The following is a 9,628-nucleotide window of genomic DNA, read 5'->3' on the forward strand; positions in this document are numbered from 1 at the left end:
TGGTAGTTAAATAGCCCCTAGACCTCAGTAATCGTGAAAAAAGCCAGGAAATTTCAGTTTTGACAATATGGGACCTTTAAGTCATCATTTACTCACCCTCACATTATTCCAAACCTGTATGACTTTCTTTTGTAGAACACAAAAGATGTTATTTTGAAAAACTTTTTTTGAAAATGTGTCATCAGCATTAACCTCTAAACTCTTTCAACTGCTTTTATCCGTAAGTTCAGTGGGGTCCAAATCAACATTGGACCCCTATTGATTTTCATTGTATGGACAAAAGCAGTTGAAACATTCTTCGAAATATCTTCTTTTGTGTTTTACAGAAGTCAGTCAGTCATTAGGTCTGGAATGACATTAGGGTGAGTAAATAGTTACAGGATTCTCATTTTGGGGTTAAAGATATCTTTAAGACATTTCTAGTGACCTTCCTGTGAGTCTTACTAACATGACATTTCTAAAACACGGATATTGATTAATATTGTGCATGTTGTCTATGATTCACCTTGATGAACTGAGCAAACAAGTTTAGTACACTCTAAACGTCCATTAGCACAAACCAAAGAGGAATGAAACAAAATAGAAAATCTAAATAACAGTGGTAGTTTTGCCTGCTGAAGATTCTCTTGCCTAAAGACTTATTGGCACAAAAGTAGAGCTCAAGTACCATTTTGCTTTCATGTCTAGCTCTGGAATCAGCTCTAAACGCACATCTTTTGTCATAAAGGTGAAAAAGAGTTTCTCAGCCCCACTCTGAGCTCTGCCAAATACCTCACGTTCTCACGGGCAGGCCTGAGTGGCCTCATCCCTTACAAATGCACTGTCTTTGCACTATTGAACTCTCCAGGACTTGGCAGTAACACACTAAGTGTAAAACACGCATCTTCTATTTTACTGGCAAAGAGCTGGAAGTGGTCTAAGCACAATCTGTCCCCAGAATGGCATAATATAATAGGCAATTGTCAGAATTTATAAGGAACGAGCAGGTATGAGCTCGCCTCGCAGTATCTCGAGAAGTTCCAATTGTCTCCAATTACCGCAACTCTTACGTTCTGGAAGGAAATGAAGAGTGGGTATTATAAATATCTCCAACTGGCCTGTAAAAGTGTATTGGTGTTTTATTGGATGCTGTAAGGCCGGGCTATGCCTGAACAGAAGCGGATAAAACTAAGTACTGAAATAGGCCATACTGTGCAGAAGGAGAAAAGTAAAGTCTGATAGACTTCCGATTTCAGCTCTGCTCCAGTTCAGAAAACTATATAGATGGTCGCATTTTCATCAAACTGTGAAAATACGAGTATCACGCACCAAGGTCAGACTTTAATTCCTGGACATGCCTATCGGCTTGACCGCTCTTCCTGCTAATCCCATCCAAAGAAACCTTCACCTTCCAGCCCACGCCCTGATCTGCAGGGTGGGATGCAGGCATTCAGATTCATGCGTCTCAGATGGTTGTATGGGTTGAGATAAGAACACAGCCGGTTGTGTGTGCAGACAGGAGGACAGAGGGGTAATGAAGTGAGTGATGAGTTTCTCCTCTTTCTGACTGAGCTACGGGTCAGAGATCACCCGGTGTCCATAGAGAGCGAGAAAGTGAGCTACAGCAGATGAGAAAGAGGGATCATTCTTTTTATCAGTCAGACTGCTTGACTGAGGAGGAGGAGGATTCAGTCAGATCTGATTGTCCTAAGCAGGTCACTGAGCACGGTTCACACAAGTAATAGGGTCCTATAAGGGATGCTTTCCTCATGTTGAAACCAGCAATTTTGTTCCGGTTGCGCTGTGCTATTTGACTGTGCAATGTGTTTAAAGTTCTTAAACACTGATTTGGTAACACAAATTTACACATACATATGGATTAGGGAATACATATTTACTATTAACTAAGAATATTCCCTCAATAAAACCCTAATTAGGAGTTTATTGAGGGAAGTTCTTAGTTAATAGTAAATATGTATTCTCTATTCTAAAGTGTTGTAGTAGGTATGTTTAGGTATTGGGTAGGGTTAAGGGATCCAGAATATGGTCATGTATAGTAAGCCATTAATATGTGCTTTAAAACTACTAATAAACAGCCAATATGCTAGTAATATGAATGCTAATAAGCAACTAGTTAATAGTGAATAGTGTTCCCTAATCTAAAGTGTTACCATTGCATTTTGTGAGCCAGCGAAGTGTAGATATAATAGGATAATGCTGATGTCTTAAAAATTAATAATAAGAAACTATAATGAGTTGTTCATGGTAATGATAATAAATCATCTTATTTTTAAATCTACTGTTTGTATGAAAGCAATGCATTTTGAGAACCAGCAGGGTAGTTTTTGTTTGTTTGAATGCAATGCGTTTTGTGAGTCAACACAGGTAGTTAAAGGATAATGCTGATGATGTCATTGATTGTGTGATGTAATAATGTACCTTATTTTTAAATGTACTTTCTGCATAATTGCAGTGCATTTTGTGAGCCAACCCTGTGGTAGTTTTTGTTTGTTTTAATGCATCAGCTGTTGTGAGCCAACATGGGTAGTTAGAGGATAATGCTGATGATGTCATCAATGGTGTAACGATAATGGCACTGCAATAAATCAGCTTACATTGTAATGTGCTTTTTGTATGGCCGCAATGTACTACCTTGTTCTGGTATAAAACAGCAATTTAAAACTTCTCAGTACATTTCCCCTGCTGATGACAGTGGTGACAGCTGGAGGCAGAGGCATCAGTAGCTATGGGCTATTTTGTCTCTCTGCCAGAGTCTAGAGAGCTTTTCTAAACAGTGGACCCACTGTGCTGGATTCACAGGCTGCACGTTCACATACTCACACACACATTTATCAGAGATGGAATGTCATGTCACCAAACTCCAACTGTTTGTGTGTGTGTGGTATGTGAAGAGGGTTTATAATTTTTCAAAGTAGGTCTCATTTTTGGAGTAGGCGTTATGTAAATCATATGGCACGTTTATCCATGACCCATAGAATCAATATGGAACAGGAAACAACTATAAAATCTGGTTATATTAAATATGAAATTGAGCACAGCATTAGTATATGTATATATATATATATATGTGTGTGTGTGTTTGGCAGAAGCAGATAACTCCACATTTCATGTTTTAGAGTTAAAAAAACACTCGTTTAATCTTTGTAATCTCCTCAGATGACAATGTAGATGCCTGACAAACGTTGTTGTGATCATAAACTGTATGGATGTGATTACACGCAATACACAAAGCTTTTCCCTCACCATTGTAACGTGCTGCTTTTGCAAGGTTCCATGAAAACGTTTCAGCTTTTATCTTCCTTTTTCACCCTGAAGTAGATATCACAGGTTCATCAAGTTCGTCGAAATTATCCATCCTCGATCACTTTTAGTCAGCTTTGACAAAACTCCTCTCAGCTAGCACATCTTTTCAAAGTGAAAGTAGCCTTGTCACCTGACCTGAATACAGCGCACTGATTCGCTAAAATGGACTTATCTGCTTTTGTTCAAAAACAACAAGGGCGCTTGTCGGCTTCTGCAGTAAAATGTGAATCGCCATGCCTTGAAAGCAGTGGTGGACAAAGTACACAAATCAAGTACTTGAGTAAAAGTATAGATACGTATAATAAAATATTACTCCAGTAAAAGTAAAAGTACTCAGTTTTCAATTTTACTCGAGTGAAAGTACAAAAGTACTTGATTTTTTATGTACTTAAGTAAAAAGTACTGATAGATTAATATTTATTTTGCAGTTTTATATAGGCTACTTTTATCATTTAATTTTATATTAGCATATATTTTTTTATAATCCTATTGCTCAAAATACCTGGGATTTTACCAAAATAACCAATAAGGAAATAATGAATATAATAAGGAAAATATCATTATATTTTCATAATGATTTTTTTTCTTCTTAAACCTTGTCTGTGGTATAAAACCACCCCTGGCCAAATGCCCCCAGAGGGCATCACTTCCCACTTTGATAATTACTGTAGTTACCATGTTCTGAACATCACATCCTTTCTTTTTCTCTCAGATGTAATCAACTAGGTGGTTGAATTATAATATTTGGACTTTATTTAAAAAAAATTACCTCAATCTAGCACCAGCAAGCTCGTTAGCTAGACAGTTAGCATCAGCTAACATTGACTTATTTTTAGCATGGTTATGAATAAACATTGGATTCATTTTAGTTACATATGTAAATAAAGTCAAAAAAGCTATATCTAAGTACTTTTTTATTTAACAATGACTTTAAAGTTAAAACTAATAAAAACTATAAAAACTATTTGAAACGATTAAAAATCGTGTCTTGTTTCATCATCTAGTTATTACAGCCGGTATGTATATATTTATATAAAAGGCTATGCAGACATCTAGTGGCTATACAGTTTAGTATTACAGTTTTATTTTTATTTTATTATTAGTCTATTTTAAAATAAGCCTACATGTCGAAATACATGTGAAATGCTATGATCTTTCTTTATTTCATTGACTGATCTGGGGTGTGGGGACTCTCGTGTTAATTTCTAAATTTTCCAGCTCATTTTTCATTTTCCGACGTACACACAACTGCAGTCATGCACACCATGGAATTTTAAATCACTAACAAACATTAAGCATTAAGTAACATAATGATTTCCATGCTAGTAGTCGTACCTGCACATGTTCAAGTTGGTTGAGTAGGCTTTGTTAAAGCAAGAGTCTTCATGCATATTCCCTTTATCCTCTTTGAAAACAAAATAGCTGTGAAATTTCCAGACATGAAAACGTTGGAGGAGAATAATTGTAGACGGGTGTTATTTGCGCACGCACCAGCAGGTGGCTCACGTGAGTCAACATATGTCAACAGAACCAGGAACTATGATGAAGCAGCGTGCTAAATATAGCGTTATTATGTCAAAATACTCGTTTAATTTTAAATGAAACAAATGTAATCCTGATAGTATTCCCACTTTTTACAACATGTAACTGTAATCTGAATACTTTGTGTTTTGATGTAACTGTAACGGATTACAGTTACTAGATTTTTGTATCCTGATTACATAACGTCGTTACATTTTATTCCGTTACTCCCCAACCCTGTATATATATATATATATATGTAAATGCATATCCTGACTTTACTCTGGACTCCCGCTTTGCTCAGCAGATTGGGGAAGTCGCAGATGCTAACAATCAAACACGCCTAGCAACTTATCTATCAGAAAAACTCATACTTGATTATGTTACCCATGTCATCACAAGCGTCGATGCCGGGGCCATTCTGGTCCAAGAGGACTATATAAAAAGGTCTTACGTCTCTAGCAGTGAGTCAGACAAGTTTTCTGTCTCTGCATCAGCAGGCATTAACTTTTTTAACAAGGTTAACTTTAACTTTGGTAGCAAGGAATCCCAGGAAACTTCAGAAACCATCACTTACCAGCAAAACATATTCTTTAGTTCAGAGCCACGGTGCATGGGGCTTTATTCTACCAAGGAATCACTCTGCAGAAATGGCAAGAGAGCACGCAAAATTATCTGGTGGCTGTTGACCGATCTGGTGTGCCACTTCACTATTTCCTCAATCCATCTATGTTTCCTGATCTTCCAGTTCCAACTTTACATAAGCTTGCCCTTTCAGTCCAACAGGCAGCAGCGCGTTACTACAACATAAACACCATTCCAGGATGTGTAGATCCAAATTCCCCAAATTTTTACTTTCAGGCTAATGTTAACGACTCGTCCTGCAAGGGTCCAGTCACCAATTTGACCTTTGGTGGTGTTTACCAAATATGCACTCCTTCGGCGCAAGATGGAAAAGTCATCTGTGATGAGCTTGCGCAAAAAAATCCAAATACTGGTGACTATGTGCCATCAGCCGTTCACGGCCTCTTTGTTACACTCAGAAACAGTAGAGCAGGGTTACAATCAATATGAGTGCCATAAGAAATGTCATTCATGCTAGATATTTTTTGATTGTTGTGACAATGTTTGTGGAAATGTTTACTACATCCATCATGCAGAAATCGACACTTACTGGTGCTCCACAAATCAGACAGTCCCTCAATACTCTGGATATCTTTTTGGAGGTCTATTCGGACCATCTTTACAAAACCCACAGACCAAATCTCATGACTGTCCTCCAAATTACTTTGCACAAACATTTTTGACTAATGGTATGAGGATTTGTCTGAGCAATGATTACGAGGCAGGAACAGCTGATCTGGGGTGTGGGGACTCTCGTGTTAATTTCTAAATTTTCCAGCTCATTTTCCGCTAGAAAACGTACACACAACTGCAGTCATGCACACCATGGAATTTTAAATCACTAACAAACATTAAGTTTAAGCTAACATAATGATTTCCATGCTAGTAGTCGTACCTGCACATGTTCAAGTTGGTTGAGTAGGCTTTGTTAAAGCAAGAGTCTTCATGCATATTCCCTTTATCCTCTTTGAAAACAAAATAGCTGTGAAATTTCCAGACATGAAAACGTTGGAGGAGAATAATTGTAGACGGGTGTTATTTGCGCACGCACCAGCAGGTGGCTCACGTGAGTTACTCATTTAATTTTAAATTAAACAAATGACAAATGTAAAGTATTCCCACTTTTTACAACATGTAACTGTAATCTGAATACTTTGTTTTGTGATGTAACATGTAACTGTTACAGTTACTAGATTTTTGTATCCTGATTACATAACGTCGTTACATTTTATTCCGTTACTCCCCAACCCTGTATATATATATATATATATGTAAATGCATATCCTGACTTTACTCTGGACTCCCGCTTTGCTCAGCAGATTGGGGAAGTCGCAGATGCTAACAATCAAACACGCCTAGCAACTTATCTATCAGAAAAACTCATACTTGATTATGTTACCCATGTCATCACAAGCGTCGATGCCGGGGCCATTCTGGTCCAAGAGGACTATATAAAAAGGTCTTACGTCTCTAGCAGTGAGTCAGACAAGTTTTCTGTCTCTGCATCAGCAGGCATTAACTTTTTTAACAAGGTTAACTTTAACTTTGGTAGCAAGGAATCCCAGGAAACTTCAGAAACCATCACTTACCAGCAAAACATATTCTTTAGTTCAGAGCCACGGTGCATGGGGCTTTATTCTACCAAGGAATCACTCTGCAGAAATGGCAAGAGAGCACGCAAAATTATCTGGTGGCTGTTGACCGATCTGGTGTGCCACTTCACTATTTCCTCAATCCATCTATGTTTCCTGATCTTCCAGTTCCAACTTTACATAAGCTTGCCCTTTCAGTCCAACAGGCAGCAGCGCGTTACTACAACATAAACACCATTCCAGGATGTGTAGATCCAAATTCCCCAAATTTTTACTTTCAGGCTAATGTTAACGACTCGTCCTGCAAGGGTCCAGTCACCAATTTGACCTTTGGTGGTGTTTACCAAATATGCACTCCTTCGGCGCAAGATGGAAAAGTCATCTGTGATGAGCTTGCGCAAAAAAATCCAAATACTGGTGACTATGTGCCATCAGCCGTTCACGGCCTCTTTGTTACACTCAGAAACAGTAGAGCAGGGTTACAATCAATATGAGTGCCATAAGAAATGTCATTCATGCTAGATATTTTTTGATTGTTGTGACAATGTTTGTGGAAATGTTTACTACATCCATCATGCAGAAATCGACACTTACTGGTGCTCCACAAATCAGACAGTCCCTCAATACTCTGGATATCTTTTTGGAGGTCTATTCGGACCATCTTTACAAAACCCACAGACCAAATCTCATGACTGTCCTCCAAATTACTTTGCACAAACATTTTTGACTAATGGTATGAGGATTTGTCTGAGCAATGATTACGAGGCAGGAACAGTATCTTCTGTGCCATTTGGGGGATTCTTTAGCTGCCAATCTGGCAACCCTCTTGCAAGGGATCAGTACCATTGTTCACCTCAGCACAGCCAACATATTGCTGCCATTAGCGATGGCTGTCAGATATTGTACTGTGTCCAATCAGGTGAGTTTACTGGTGGCCAGTTAAAACCTATTCGTCTCCCACCATTCACAAGACCACCTCTGGTCAACATGATGGCGACAAACACTGTAGCTGTGATGACAGAAGGTGATCGGGCCTGGCTGAGGGTTGGAGAAACCAAAAAATGGAGACTAGCAAAGGCTGGCGAAGTTACTCAAATAGTCGGAAGGTTTCAGGCATCATCTACCCGGATGTCAGGAGGTGAAAAGGCTGGTGTGGCCTGTGGTGTAATGACTTTTATTGCTGTTCTTGTGGCAGGAATTGTCATCTTAATGAAACGGAGAAGGACATTTTCTCACTTCAGGTCAAGCAGGGGGTATGAAGAGATTCACTGTGATGGCCAAAGTGGTTTAGAAAGTCAGAGAGAGCAACAGAATAAAATGAAAACCTCACTCAACCTCTGTTGCCTTAGTTATGTCAGAGTACATTAAGATTTGTTAAGTACAGTATTTTAAAAGTTAAATCTTGATCAACTTTGTAAAGCTTTGTAATCAAATTTTTTGTATTTGGTGATAGGGAATATATTTATGCGGTTCTGGGTATAAGGGATGCTATTTACAACTGCTTCACAGCTGGCAAGATGTCTTAAAATGTATTTATTTTTTTAACATTTAAACTTAGACCACATTATTATATTTCCTTTTGACTTTATGAATACACATAAATGACAGCTTAATGTTTTTTTTAATCTTTTTTGTGCATTTATTTAAAGACCACATGTACCATTTTTTTTTTTGTTACTGGTGTTACCTTACTTCTTTGGCAATTTTAAAGGTTTTTATGAAATATTATTTCTCGATTTTTTTAGTACATGTAGAGTTACAGAAAAATAATGATAATGCAACAAATAAGGAGATTATGTTTTATTTATTTTAATCAGGTTTGTTAAAAGTGTGATTGAATGATGTTAGTTCATTTGCACAACCATGTATTTGCTATAACAATGAAAATATTTGTAAAAACAAGTTATAAACAAGTAATGATGCAATCCTTTAAACCTTTACTCTTGAGTAAAGCAGAATTCAATGGATGTAAAATTATCATTATGTGTCATTGTGACATTTTATTTAATGTGACAGGAAAAAAAAGGAACACCAGTGGCATACATAAGACCAAAGATCCTTATTCTTCAGCTATAATTAAGTAGATAAGACTAAATTGTTACATTTGGCAATTAGTGAAAGCAGTTAGTAAAAGAGCATAAACATAAACTGATCTTCACTGGTGTTACCCATAAGGAAGGTAACACCAGTGACAGTAACACCAGTGGCAATTTTCATGAAAAATGCATTTTACAAAATATCTGCTGCAAGGTATCAAACCACATGTTGTCAATCATGGTATACTCTCTAAATTGAGTAGTTTAATTCATTTGTATTCTAGTTTTTTACAATTCCCTAACAATAAAGTAGGTCATACCAGTGACTTCCACTAAAAGCTTCATATTAAATCATGAGATAAATAAGAACACTTCTGATAACTGAAAAGAGACAGTGGACTTCACATGGGCCTTTTCTCATAGATCTTCAGGCAATAGGAGGAAGGAAGTCAAGTGATGTCATCAGTGTGATTTTTATTTCAAAATAAAAGATTTTTGTTAAACGGTAACACCAGTGACACAACTCCAGGGGACCACTACTTTCATTATATA

General features: G+C 37.4%; 1 protein-coding gene across 1 annotated transcript in view; it reads left to right on the forward strand.

Annotated features, from left to right (window-relative positions):
- Positions 1 to 9,628, forward strand: part of LOC107670147 (cadherin-13) — a 201,117-nt gene that overhangs the window by 93,150 nt on the left and 98,339 nt on the right. The gene's annotated exons all lie outside the window — the stretch shown is intronic.

This window comes from Sinocyclocheilus anshuiensis, unplaced genomic scaffold, assembly GCF_001515605.1.
Source record: "Sinocyclocheilus anshuiensis isolate Anshui unplaced genomic scaffold, SAMN03320099.WGS_v1.1 scaffold800, whole genome shotgun sequence".
NCBI lineage: Eukaryota > Metazoa > Chordata > Actinopteri > Cypriniformes > Cyprinidae > Sinocyclocheilus > Sinocyclocheilus anshuiensis.